General features: G+C 40.8%; 1 protein-coding gene and 1 pseudogene across 3 annotated transcripts in view; one reads left to right on the top strand and one right to left on the bottom strand.

Moving 5' to 3' along the window:
- The window catches only part of Psd3 (pleckstrin and Sec7 domain containing 3), a 435,293-nt gene that overhangs the window by 191,236 nt on the left and 229,381 nt on the right, over positions 1-14,676 (top strand). The gene's annotated exons all lie outside the window — the stretch shown is intronic.
- On the bottom strand, positions 9,799-10,591 carry LOC114640138 (annotated as a pseudogene).

Raw genomic sequence — 14,676 nt, 5'->3', positions numbered from 1 at the left:
CACACACACACACACACACACACACACACACACACACACACACACACGGGGGGGTGGTGCAGAATTTTATGTACGAAGTTCTGAGGCAAAGGCAATAAGGACAGTTGCCCAGCATTTAAATTCGTGTGTGTCCTGATGTAGTAGGTCATCATCATGCAGTTTTCCATTTGACCCCTCTCTTTTGTTGTTGTTTTTAGTTTTTAAAAATTAATTAATTTACTTTACATCCTGACCTCAGTTCCCCCTCCCTTCTCCCTTCCCACTCCTTCCCTCCTACCTCCCTTTCCCCCTATCCTCTCCTCCTCCTTTTCACTTCAGAGAAGGGGAGGCCTCCCATGGATATCAGCCAGTCCTGGCATATCACTCTGTATGAATCTGCTACAAAGTACTGGCACCGTAGGCCCCTGAGCTGCACCACAACGTCCCTGAATTCAGGATTCCTGGGAACACATTCCAGCTCTGTCCACGTATTACTAGGATGTGTCTCACTTTCCTTGTTTGTCAAATGGACATGCAGTTCTTGTGAAGATTAAATGCCCTAAATGGAGCAGTGAAGGTACTTAATACCTGATATCCATCATTTTTGTCTAAGTGCTTTGAATGGCAACAGAGAGAAAGTAAGTAGTCTATTATAAATCCCATTGAAGGTTTGTGTCAGCCTGGGTGAGCAATTAGAGCTCATTTAAGGTTATAAAATCTTTCCATCTCTCTCTTTCTCTCCTTCCTTCCATTCCTTTCTCTCTCCCTCCCTCTACCCCCTCTCTCATATATATATATACATGCAAACCTGCATTCTTCTGTTATCTCTGGGCAAAGTTTGTCTTCATCGCAACTTCCCTTCCTCACCTGCTACCGAGAGTGGTTGGAAGCATCACTAACACTGATGTGGCAGAGCATCCTCATGAGGGCTCAAGTTCTCAGTAAGCTCTTCAGGCTTATTTTCTTGGTTATCACATTCCTTTGAAACATAGCCTAGTAATTTTGTTCACGACTAAAGGACAAAGGGATTAATGATAGGATCCCTAAAGACTTATGGAATAACTACTTTCTGCTAAGCACGAGCCAGTGTTCTGTTTCCCCATGTAATGCAAATTACTATGTGGAATTCAACTGGTGGGAGGAGTGAAGAGTTTTTATGAAGCGATGGCACTGCATTGTCTGCCTCTGTGAATGATGTGGGAGAGATAACCACCAAGTATTGCTAAGTAACTGCCATGCCTGTCAGTCCACTGCCGATGGCTTTGTGGGAAGCGAGGAAGGTCCAGTTGCAGTCAGGTCTGTGTCATCATTGTGTCATGGGAGAACCACCGCCAAGCTCAGATCTCACTTGTGTGATGAGTAAGGTACTTGAGACTGAACATGTTTGTACTTGAGTTCAGTGTTGGATGATTTACAGTGGCTAATGGCAGAGGTGAGGGCTGTGTGCCTGAAGTGCTGGACCTGTGGAATCAACTGAGGAGACTCCTGCCTTTTCCTGGGTGAGTGAACCTGGTTTCTGCTTACATTTACAGAAGTGTGCCTTCTGAAACAGGCTTCCTTTGTGGTTTCCTGGAGCCTGTCATTCATTCCCCCTTTCTTAGCTGTAGCTGACTACTCTTAAAAGTCCAGAGAGAACTCATGACAGGAAAAGCCAGGAAGAACCAATGGGAGGTCCTTTTGTGTGGAAGAAACCAGAGAGGGAAATTTACCTTTGATAGTGGAAAAGAAAAATCTTGTTTCACTGTTGGTAATGGTTTTCTTGTTTCATGCCTAAGAAAATGTTTTCCTTTAAAAAGGAAGAAACACTTAATTAGGTGTGTGCTTGGTGGGGAAAATGTATTTTTGGATGAGGGATATTTTTTCCTGTTTCAGCTGAGATGAATTAAGCATAGCAGACACTGGCGAATAGAACACTTGGAATGGCCTGCCTTCTCTCAAGTAGGGAAGAAGATGGGTCTGTCTCTCTCTGCCTGCTTGAGGAGAGCCGACCAGCACTGGAAAGTGTTGTGAGGTGTATATTTTCATACAGAGGCCATGCCCTGCTGATTTTTGTAGTTAGTTAAGCTTTTTTTTTGTTTGTTTATGGCATGCATAGAGACTCAGATTGCTGAACAACACACACACACACACACAAAAAAAAGGGAAAGAAAAAGAACGAGCTATAGTTACAGAACTTTTTCAATATGCAGTTAATGGCAATTTACATTTTTTATATTTTATGAGGTATTGTCATTTTTTAAAGTGTTAAACTTTGGCTTTCATATACTTAAACATATGTCCTGAACTCCGTGCTTTTTAAAGAAAGGACAGGATAGAATCATGTGGGTTTTGTAATTACAGAAAGGACCGTGGGAAGCAGGAGAATCAAGGACAGAGAATCAGAGCGTTTCCTTTGAAGGAAACTCAAGAGTGCTAAGGGTGCAGACTTTCAGGTGATTTCTCATTCTTAGTGCTTCTTGGCCATGCCACAAAGCCTTAGCTCTCCACAAATCTAAAACTAACTTCTAGTGTTATTCAAAGGAGATTGCTTTAGACATTAGAAGCCCTGCTTGAGGCTATAAAGTGACTTCTGTGAGTTGTCAAGTGTATTATATGATTTCACTATATTATTAGCAAGTTAAGCCATATGATTAATTTTATAAATTAGATAGCTTAAGACCACTCTGTGCTTATGCATTTTACTAGGGAGACCAAGAGTCTGCACCTGACAGTTAAAACAGCTCTCTTATCATTTTGTTCCTAGAATGACTCTTCTCTCTTACTCAGTATCAATCACTGTGATGTACAATTCAAAGATTAAACCAATGCAAATGCATCTTTGTTTTTAATCACAGTGGAAAATTACTTGAAAACCCTGCAAAGGGTCTTTTCATCTGTCATGTCATTTACTTTGTGTATTTATGCTTAGTTTGTGTTCGTTCCAATTTAATATGAACACTGGACATTAGAACAGAGAGGAGAGGTGTAATCACCCACTTTTAGGGCCTACTCTGGTCTTCATTGTGCTCACATTCTCCTGCTCTGTATATGCACATGCATGGTTATTTTACCTGGATGATATTTTAATGATGTTTATGTGGAAACATTTGAATAGCTTGTTAATGTAAGATGTCATGTGCCAAAAAGACTTGCTTACCACAAAGCAGTGAAGTCACAGTGAAAGATAGCTCCTTGGCCAATAAGTGACAATAACTTTGTCATGAAGTATGGCTGGTTCCAGACCATTTGAAATTTGATGTATATGTGTGTGTGTGTGTGTGTGTGTGTGTGTATTAATTTCTCCTTGTTGGTCTGATAAAACACCATAATCATATGTATGTATAATGTATATATATGTAAATGTATGAATATATGTGTGTATGTGTGTATATATATATTAACACTTGAAAGGAATTTGATTTATAGAAGTGAAATAATTTTGTTTATTGAAGACAATATTCAAGGCACATTTAAAAACAAATTTGTTTATAGTGAAGACAGCTTGAGAAACATAAAGAAAACACATTTTTTAGCCTTCAAAAATAGCATTGCTATTGTTTATTAATCTCAGACATTGTCAGTCAGTATATGTGTCTAAGTGTACCTCTGTGTACAGTTAGGTAAAATCTTTAATTAATGCTTGTCTGGTATTCTGTGCTATAAATATATTTATTTAAAGTGCTTTTAAAAGTATAGGGCAGACACCTTGTAGTTTGTGAGTTAATTATAGAGAGTATATGAAAAAGCATTTTAGATTTTAGTAGTTGCCTATTCTAGTGTGTGTTGTAACTATGACTAGTCTATCCAACAGTATTTCACGGTTAGCATTTCTGTGAAATACTTTACATATTGGGAGCGTCTAGTCTAGTGGTTGTCAGCCTGTGGGTCATGCTTTGAGACTGCTTATCAGATCTCCTGCGTATCAGGCATTTATATTCCAGTTCTTAGCAGTAGCAAATCAAAATAATTTTATGGTCGGGGGTCACTACAATTTGAGGAACTGTATTAAAGGGCTACTAGCATCCAAAGTAACTTAATGGAAGAAAGTTTATTTTAGTTCATGTTTCCAGAGGGCTCCTCAGGATTAGGAAGGTTCAGAGCCATTGTTCTAGCCTCTCATTCATTAGATAATTTCCTCATGCCTCCAGTACTCAGCTACATATGGTCAATTTTACTTCCACATATCTGAAAATAACTCATTATTTAGTATAATCAGGGATCATCACCATCCTGGACCATACAGTGATCAAAGACATCGTGGTTTATCATAGAATATTTTACACCTTGCTCAGTCTTTTCTTAATTTGCTTGTTCAGTCTCTCACTAAGAACAGACTCCAGAGCCCTTGCGATGACTTAGCAGTGTCTACGTGTCGTTTGGCTTCTCTCGTTGCTCTCGTCTTCTAGGAATGCATCTTCTCCCACTGTCACTCATTTTGTTTTCGTCATGCTGACTCTTAGCCACACTGAGTGCACTTGCCATGTCTCACGTCTAGGTTTTTTCTTTCTTGGATATGCCGCTTTACATACCCTGTGGCCTGTGTCCCCAAGTCTTTTTTTTTTTTTTTTTTTTGGTTTTTCCAGACAGGGTTTCTCTGTATAGTCCTGGAACTCACTCTGTAGACCAGGCTGGCCTTGAACTCAGAAATCTGCCTGCCTCTGCCTCCCAAGTGCTGGGATTAAAGGCATGTGCCACCACTGCCCCCAAGTCTTATTTTTAAAGATTTCTTTCTCTCCAAACCTTCACACTCCCCTCCCTAGCTTTTTAAAAAATTCTTGCCTGTTTAACTTAACCTGTTTATCATGTCATGTGTTTTATTTTTCATCTGTTCTCTTCTGAAATGTAAGCACCTGGAGGGTAAGCTTTTTGTTTTAGACTCTTTTATAGCTCCAGCACTTAGAACAGTTCTGGTACACATTAGATACTCAGTAATTGTTCATTTGACATGTAGGCTAAAGAAAACCAGGAGCTGATTTAATATTCTTAGAAAGTCACTGGGTTGCAGGGTAGGTAATTGATAGGTAATTTTTAATTTTAACAGGTATGTACTTTATCTCTGTAATTTATTTATATATTGTATTTATGATGATTTAGTTATTTTTTTCTGCAGTGTGTGTGTGTGTGTGTGTGCATGCACATGTGTATCATTGCTCATGTGTCGAGAAAAAAGACAACTAAGTGGATTCATGTTCTATCTTTCTACCATATGGTTCTCAGGAATCAAACTTAGGTCTCAGCTTGCTGGGAAGCATCTTCATTTCTGAGCCACCTTGCTTGTCTTGATTTCCTTGAAGTGCATTTAAGCGTTGTTGCTAGTACTTAGAGTAAGTACATTTTTAAGTTATGAAGCTGGAACATGTTTGCATTTCTGCCCATAGTGTATGAATGGCTGTATTATTTCTTATACTGCACAGTGCGTTGTCTGTCTGAACCTTGCCAGTTCTGTAGAGGGAAAAGCTATCTGATTGCCTTAACTTGCATTTCTTTGACACTGAGGGTTTTTTCCAAATGTCTAGTTCTTACCTGTTGATCATTTTTATTACTTGTATACATTTGTTTAGGTCTGGGCTCTAGTTGCAGTGGGGTGAAAATGTACTTGTACTAACATGTTTAGTGGTGAAGTATGTGGATTCTTAAGTTCACATTTTATTCCTATTTTTTGTTTTGTTTTGTTTTTTCAAGACAGGGTTTCTCTGTGTAGCCCTGGCTGTCCTGGAACTCACTCTGTAGACCAGGCTGGCCTTGAACTCAGAAATCCTCCTGCCTCTGCCTCCCAAATGCTGGCATTAAAGGCGTGCGGCACGACTGCCTGGCTGAAAATGTGCTTGTACTGGTTTTATTTTTTGAATATTATGGGTACCAGGTTTATGTCCTTGGATATATTCGGAAAGACAGGCCTCCTTCCAGACTGAACTGGAAGGTATGCTGTGTTCTGTTTCTCCTCTTTGCTTCCATTTGATTCTATTGTACCTGGCAGTGGTGTGCCTTGTAGTTAGTCCTTTTCTACTTCATGTGACTTGTCAGTATAGATATTGTCATATTCTTAGTGCCATGGATATCTGTGTCGCAGATGTGTAGGAGTGAGAACAACATACTTGTTTTCAACCAATATTGGCTTCTCTTCCAGACAGCACAAATCATTAAGGGGACCTGAGGCGAAAGCAGCTTCTTTAGCCAAGATAGAATATGCAGGACAGTTTCTTGTACTCATTTATTTGTTTATTTTTTTATGTTTCTGTCTGGACTTCCTTCAGTGATGAACAGTAATATGGAAATGTAACCCAAATAAATTCTTTCCTCTCCAAGTTGCTTTATGGTCATGGAGTTTTATTGCAACAAAAGAAACCAGGCACACTCTGTCTGTTTGTCTACCTATCTACCTACCATCCGTCCTTCCGTTCGTCCATCCATCCATCCATCCATCCTCTATCCTGTGTGTGTGTGTGTGTTTTCCTGTGTGTTGGTCAACCTGTCTCCCACTCCTCTCCCTCCCCATAACTCACATACCACTCTTCTTTCCCAGCTTCATGTTCTCTCTTTTCAAACACAAGGACTCTACTCAGTGCTTCCAGTTTGTTCCTGGGTGTAGGTTTTCCAGAGGTACTTGTTCATCATTGCTGCACTGTTCACAGTAGCCAAGAGATAGAAACAGTCTAGTGGATAGAGAAGTATTGTGGTGACTTCAGCGGCAGCCTTTGTAATGCTGCAGATGTTTGCCTCTTTTGTCATTGTTTCCCCAACCCCTAGCCAGAGCACTGCCTTCCCCGGTCTATAATCTTTAGCTGTAGTGAATTTTTGTTCTTTCAAATACATCTTGTTCTTTTGCCTGGAATTTTCCTACTTGTCTCCTACTTTTAGCATCTTGGTTTTCTTTTTGTTTCTTGTTTTTCAGAGCTGAGGACTGAACCCAGGGCCTCGTGCTTGCTAGGCAAGTGCTCTACCACTGAGCCAAATCCCCAACCCCAGCATCTTGGTTTTCAATGTCAACGTTAGTGGCACTTTCTTCAGGAAAGCCAGGTTGCTTACAACAATCTCTTACTCAGTTGTTTACAAAAGTGTCTTACTCCGTGTTTCCAATGCCCCCTTTATTTTCTTCAGACTAACATTCTAATCGCTTGTTAAACTGACTCATGCCTAGAGTCCCAGCATCTAGGGAGCCAAAGGAAGAGGACTGTTTTGAGGCCATGATAGCAAAGCAAACTAGACTACATATTGGGTTACAGGCCAGCCTGTGGACAGGTTGATTCTGTCTTAATAAAAAGAAAAGATCATTAGAATTCCTTCTGTTGGGACTATAGACATACCTTAGTTGGTAAAGCTCTTGTGAGCTCCAGGACCTTGATTCAAATCTCAGAACTATGTTTTTTTGTTTGTTTTGTTTTTAACTTTTGTTTGTTTTTAGAGCAGAGCATAGTAGCGAGAACTTGTAATCCTAGACCTAGAGAGTCAGGAGACAAGTGGATTACTGAGCAGCCAGCCTGGCTGGTGTGTGGAGTTCCAGGCTACGCAGAGATGGTGTCTCAACAGAAAGATGGGTAACTCCTGAGGAAGAACACTTGGGACTGACTCTGTCATCTATACGTGCATGAAAACAGACACATTCATTTGCATCTCCAAATATATATAAGTACATACATATATACATATAGTGGTTTCTTTTGTCTACTGAATAATTATGTAACCTCAAACAACTTTGGCAGTGGGTATGTCTGCCTTAACTATTGCATCTGATAGCTAAGTAGCCTCTCAACATATATTTCCTAAATTAATCCTTAAGAAGGGAATGGGAAAAGTGTCTGGCATATTACAGTCAACTATAGTGATATCAGAGAGCCATTTGTTTAGCAGATGTAGGAAACGAAGCAGAAGGGGATGGAAGGGACAGTGTCTCCCATGTCTAAAGCCTTCCGGTCTCTCCTGCATCTGAACCAACGTAGACCTGGAGGGACGGCTAGCCCACTGTTTTCTGTCTTCTGTTTACTGCAGTTGAATATAATGTTGAGGACTTTGAAATGCAGTTTTATATATAGGTGAACCCTGTAACCTTGGACATGAAGAAAGTACAATCCTGTACTTTATGCCTCACCCTTTAATTTCCTTGCTCTTCAGGGTTGCAGTAATGGATCTACTGAGCTTTTATGAGTTCTCAAGTGGCAAGCTGGCTTGTAAAGTTCAAGAACTCCACCTACAATGAATCTCATACTGAAAAAGCCTGTGGGAGGGAGAAAGGCAGCCAGGGAAGTGTTTGTGTTTACTTTGCTGGTACAAAGCTAGAAATTTTGCTTTTGTGAGCCTAAATAGTAATAGGTTTTTAATATTTTGCATATATGAATAAAAGGTATAAAATTTCAAAAGTTTCAGTGAATTCCTTTTCACATATTTCTCTTCTTTTTTGGGGGGGTATTCTTTGTATTTCATTTATTTGTGCTATGTCTTTGAGGAAATCTGATGCTTTCCATATTCTTATATTTGGCTTGCAGAATTAAAAGCAAATAAGTGGTGATTCACTCAACTTGTTGTGAATTTTCTAGGTGTGTAATCAGTAAAGCTCAGTGGTCGAGGCTGCTGAGGGACGTACATTTAGTTGAGGGGAGTCCTACAGTCTTACCAGGACTCAGATATAGTCTTGTCACTTTCTGAATGAGGAAGGTAAGATGCTAAGTGGGCAAACTGAGATTATTTAATTTTTTAGCTTCAGAGCCAGACAACTGCACTGTTCTATACAGAGGAGTTTAGTACTGTTCTTACCCAGTTACAGGAACAGTGAGGCATGGATCTGTTAAACAGTTTCTTTTAGCCCTCTGCCCCCTTTTTGGGAAAAGTTGACCTGAAAGTCAACAATTGAAATACATTGATAATATAATGCTAAAACATATCGTGATACCACGCATTCGCTCTCCACTTAAAGTAACAGACAGTCTTTCCTTCTGCTTCTCCTTTAAACTATTTCCATTATGCTTCTGTGCTTCGTTATCCTGGGAAATAGCACAAGCTTTAATGTATAAGCTTTCTGTAAGGCATTATTTATCCATAGATAATCTGTTTATAGTAGGAATACAACACAAACCTAAACAAATAGTATTTAACACAATCCAAAATAGCAAGATCTACAGAACCCGAGAAGCTCATGGGATCTAGAAATGCATCCATTCAATGATTTGGTATTTTCAGAGCTTTCTTGGGAAGGAGGAAATAGTTGCAATTGTTTTTTCACATTGGGCTTTGAGACAATGGAGTCTAAAAATTTTGTTCCCATTTTGAAGCACCTTTTATTCCATATCAGATCTCTAATTGTTATTTTAGGACATAAAAAAAGAGGTACCCTATTAGAGGTATAACAGAAGTGCTGTGTTGTTGGCGGGGGCAGGGGATATGTATAGCCACACTAGCAGGACTTTAAGCAGACTTTCTACTAGTATTTGATTTTAGCATTGAAGAATAGATTTCTGTATGGTAGAAGGAGGACCCTGGAAACTACAGAAACTACTCCATGAGCTAAGAGACGACATAGCAAACAGGAAAACAGGAATGGACTTGAAGGTCAGGATTGGTCCAGCCATATGCAACAGATCTAAGGGCACCAAGTTCAGAGCAGTAAGAACTGTGGTATTGGTAAGTTTATATTTTTAAAGAAAAAGAATGCTATCCATTCCCTTTATAGAACTCAGAAAGGTCAGAGGTTTAATAGAAAAGAAGAATAAAACATTGTTGGTTTAGTATCTGATGACTTCTAGGGTGCATTTTAACTTTGAATGTTGATTGCCTCTGTATTTTGAGTGATTTTCTTTGGAAGATAATTTTGTAATTATATTTATGTACAGAAAGCTTAGTGTACATTTTTTAACCCAGTTTAGTGGTAAGTTCTTTAGCCTTTGCCTTTTCCAGCTTGGCAATGCGAGCCACAGACTTAGGACCTAGGACGTTGCCTCCCCAGTGGTGGTGGATCTTGTCATATCTGTCATTATAGTTGCTCCTAATAGCTTCCACCAGCTTAGCCAGAGCACCCTTGTCTTCCGAGTTAACCTGTGTGAAGGCAACAGTGGTGCAAGTCTTCCTGTGGACCAGGCGACCCAGCCTGGGCTTTCTCTTGGTGATGTAGTAGGGCACTTCTATCTTTTGACACAGGGCAGGCAGGAAAACCACCAGCTCAATGGGGTCTACATCATGGACAGTCACCACCAGCTGAGGCTTCTTGTTCTTCACCAAGGTGGTGACTGTATTGACTCCTGCTTGGAGGACAGATGGTCTCTTAGTTGGGACGTCTCCTTTGCCAGCAGCTTTCTTCTCAGCACGGGCCAGTAGCCTTTGCTTCTTCTCTTGCTTTGTCTCTGGCCTGCACTTGTGGGCAAGCTTAAGCAGCTGAGTAGCTGTTTGCCTGTCCAGGGCCTGGGTGAACTGGTTAATGGCAGGAGGTACTTTGAGCCTCTTATAGAGGATGGCTCTTTGCCGCTGCAGCCTGATGTGTCGGGGCCATTTAATGAAGCGTGCTGGATGCCTTTTGGGCTGGATGTCCTGCCCAATGCTGAAGTTCTTGGGCCTTTTCTTGAACAAAGGATTGATCACCTTTGTGGCCTCCTGTTTCTTGATGACCCACCTTCTTCTCCTTGGCCTTCTTTCCTTTGGGCATCTTACTCGGCTGGAGGAGAGATTGAGTGATTTTGTTTTTTTTTTTAAAGAAAATTTCTCTATAGTGTAGGAGATCTGTTAGTTATTTTATTAATCCTTAAGTGCTTTGCCTTTTATAGTAAAAAAAATACTTTGTCAAGATAATTATTTTTAAATCATGAATTCAAGATGACATCCATCGTCAAAGCTTGAATACAGCTCCTTCATTATTGCTATAACTTACGAAAGGACTACACTCTTAGCATTAAATATTTGGGGAATATGTTGTTGCTAACAAAGACACATTACAAAGCCTTCAGTAGAAGAAAACCTAGCAACTGTCTGTTAACATACAGCTTTATAGATCCGAGGCAGTTTTCTACTATAAGACAAGGAAGAAACAGAGGCCTAGATAGCGATGACATGTACCCACTGGCAGGTCCACGAAGCAGAAGCAAGACCCTGAGCCTAGGAGCCAGAGGACTTGGCCTGTCATTTTATTGCCTACAACTTTTAATTATGCAATTCAGGGAACTGTGTAATTAAACTACAATGCATTTTTCTTCTTTTATAAATATAACCTTTACAGGGAGTGATTTAAGTGGTGTAAGTATGTGGCACACCAGCTTTTCATATCATGAACTCAAACATGTTATTTACTTCCTTCCTCCACAGGCCAGCTTATGTTTACCTTGGCTCAGTGCCACATAAGAGCCCTCCTTGATTCACTCCACGGTCCAAGTTGGAAGCCTAAAGTCTTACTCTTTCTCCCATGTCTTCAGTTTTCACACATAGCTGGCCATGAAATTCTGCCAGCTTTATTTCTTCTCTCTTCATTCTGTATTCATCCCCTGGCATGGAGTCTGTTCATCTGCCACTGATCACCTTGACACGGGCAGCAGTCTGCTCAAAAGTGGATCCCTCTTTTCAGTCTCACCTCTTTTTTTGTTTTAACTTTTTTATTAGATATTTTATTTACATTTTAGATGTTATCCCCTTACCCCATCTCCCCTACCCAGGAACCTCCCTATCCCATCCCCCCTCCTCCTACTTCTATGAAGATGTACCCCCACCTACTCCCCACTCCCACCTCTCCACCCTTGAATTCCCCCACAATGGGCATCCAGCCTTCATGGGACCAAGGACCTCCTCTCCCACCTATGCCCGACAAGGCCATCCTCCACTACATATAAAGCTAGAGCCATGGGTCCCTCCCTTTGTGCTCCCAGGCTGGTGGTTTAGACCCTGGGAGCTCTGGTTGGTTGGTGTTGTTGCTCTCCTCATGGGGTCGCAAACCCTTTCAGCTCCTTCAATCTTTACTCTAACTCCTCCATTGGGAACCCCATGATCAGTTCAATGGTTAGCTGTGAGCATGTCTCTGAATATGTTAGACTCTTGCAGACCTTGAAGGAGACAGCTATATCAGGCTCCTGTCAGCATCCTCATCAGTGTCTGTCTTTGGTGACTACACATGGGATGGATATCCAGGTGGAGTGGTCTCCAGACAGCCCCTCCTTCAGTTTCTGTCCCACATTTTGTCTCCATATTTGCTCCCTTGAGTATTTTGTTACTCCTTCTAAGAAGGACCGAAGCATCCACACTTGGGTCTTCCTAACTCACAGACCACATGAAGCTCATAAAGGACATACTTTTAAAACCTGTGCTCCACCAAAATGGAAAATTGCTAATTTGCTCCATACTTACCACTTAACAACATTAAATAAAGACATAAGCAATTTAAAAAGTCTTACAGCCTCCAGTAATATAGATGTTGTGATTAAAAATCCCCCCCCAGAAACAAACAAACAAACAAACAAACAAACAACCCAGGCAAGATGTTTTTATTAGCACAGAATTCTACAAGAATTTCAAAGAAAAAATTTCTGTCCTATGCTTTGTCTCCATATTTGCTCCCATGAGTATTTTGTTACTCCTTCTAGGAAGGACCAAAGCACCCACACTTTGGCCTTCCTTGTTCATGAGCTTCATATGGTCTGTGAGTTGAATCTTGGGTATTTCAAGCTCTGTGCTAATATCAAATTATCAGTGAGTGAATATCATGTGTGTTCTTTTGTGATTGGCTTACCTCACTCTGGATGATATTTTCTAGTTCCATCCATCTACCTAAGAATTTCTCGAATTCATTGTTTTTAATAGCTGAGTAATACTCCATTGTGTAAATATACCACATTTTCTGTATCCATTCCTCTGTTGAAGGACATCTGGGTTCTTTCCAGCTCCTGGCTATTATAAATAAGGTTGTTATGAACATAGTGGAACATGTGTCCTTGTTATATGTTGGAGCATCTTCTGGGTATATGCCCAGGAGTGGTATAGCTGGGTCCTCAGGTAATGCTATGTCCAATTTTTTGAAGAACCACCAGACTGATTTCCAGAGTGGTTGCACCATCTTGCAATCCCACCAACATTGGAGGAGTGTTCTTCTTTCTCCACACCCTCGCCAGCATCACTATCACCTGAGTTTTTGATCTTAGCCATTCTGACTGGTGTGAGATGGAATCTCAGGGTTGTTTTGATTTGTATTTCCCTGATGACTAAGGATGCTGAACATTTCTTTAGGTGCTTCTCTGCCATTCGAGTTTCTCAGTTGAGAATTCTTTGTTTAGCTCTGTACCCCATTGTTTAATAGGGTTATTTGGTTGTCTGGAGTCTAATTTCTTGAGCTCTTTGTATACCTTGGATATTAGCCCTCTATTGGATGTGGGATTGGTAAAGATCTTTTCCCAATCTTTTAGTTGCCATTTTGTCCTATTGACAGTGTCCCTTGCCTTACAGAAGCTTTGCAACTTTATGAGGTCCCATTTGTCTCTCACCTCTTAAAGGACATTTTCATGGCACATAACTGCTAGATACTGTTGAAAGCACATTATCATATTACAACTCATTTAATCCTAGCATTTTCGTTTAGAGCTGATCATTTTTCTTGTTTATATGAGTTCTCCCTTAGATCTGATCTTTTTTTATTTACCTAAGAATTTTTTCCTGTATTCCCTTTTCTAAGCATTCTATACCCCCTTTTTGCTGACCATTTGCTTGTGCTCAGTAATCTAGTGACACTGGTGTCTTTTGCAAGTTTCCATGCTAAGAGAATCTCTCATTTTTGTCTACCTGGTAAACACCACCTTTAGGTTCAGTACTGTGCAGAGCACAGCCTGCTAAGCTGAAGCACTGGTTTCTCTACCATTTCAGTGTCTCTTAGAGCCTTAGAACATGAGACTCTTGACGCAAGGAGCTGTATTTTGCTCTCATTCATGTCATGCGTAGCATGAGCTGTGGATGTTCAGCAGCTGACATCAGAGGAGGAACTTTGTGGGTTATTAGGGAACTGCATCTTCCTCTAAGCCTAATGTCTTAACCATGACATCAAAATTGTGCAATACAATGCTAAAACCATGATCGTAGTCACATCACTCTGATTTGAACTGATAATAAATATATTGCAGCACCAAAAGCCCAACACATTTGAAAGAAAGTACACTGCCTCTGGCTATAGATATCTTCAGTTCAAATATAAGATGGAAGTTGATCCCAAGTGTGTATGACCATAATTAGTTTTTTAAACATCAAAAGCAGACCTTCCAAACTTTCCATATTGCTGGTTATGTGCATTGGTTAATACATTAAACATATAACCTCAGAAGGGCACAAAATGCATCCATCATGTTGAATTAAGCAATAAAGATAGAAACTTCCCCTTGGATTAGTTTGACAAAGAGCAAGTCCAAATCTGAATTCTCTATTTCTATCCTGTGTTTCTGTCTGCAGTTGTGGTTACTGGCCCATCTATGCGCTCTCTCTCTCTCTTCTCTCCCCCTCTTTTTCTCTCTCTCCTTCCCTCCCTCCCTCCCTGTCCCTCTCTCTCTCTCTCTCTCTCTCTGTCGCTTTTTCCCTCCCTCTCCCCCCTCCCCCTCTCCCCTTTGCCCTCTCCTCCCCTCTCCTCCCCTCTCTTCCCCTCTCCCCTCTCTTCCCCTCTCCCTTCTCTTCCCCTCTCCCCTCTCCTCCCCTCCTCCCCTCTCCCCTCTCCTCCCCTCTCTCCCTCCTCCCCTCCCCTCTCCTCCCCTCTCCTCCCCTCTCCTCCCCTCTCCTCCCCTC

Source organism: Grammomys surdaster, unplaced genomic scaffold, assembly GCF_004785775.1.
Source record: "Grammomys surdaster isolate TR1022 unplaced genomic scaffold, NIH_TR_1.0 125780, whole genome shotgun sequence".
Classification (NCBI taxonomy): domain Eukaryota; kingdom Metazoa; phylum Chordata; class Mammalia; order Rodentia; family Muridae; genus Grammomys; species Grammomys surdaster.
This window is presented reverse-complemented; position numbering and strand designations above follow the sequence as displayed.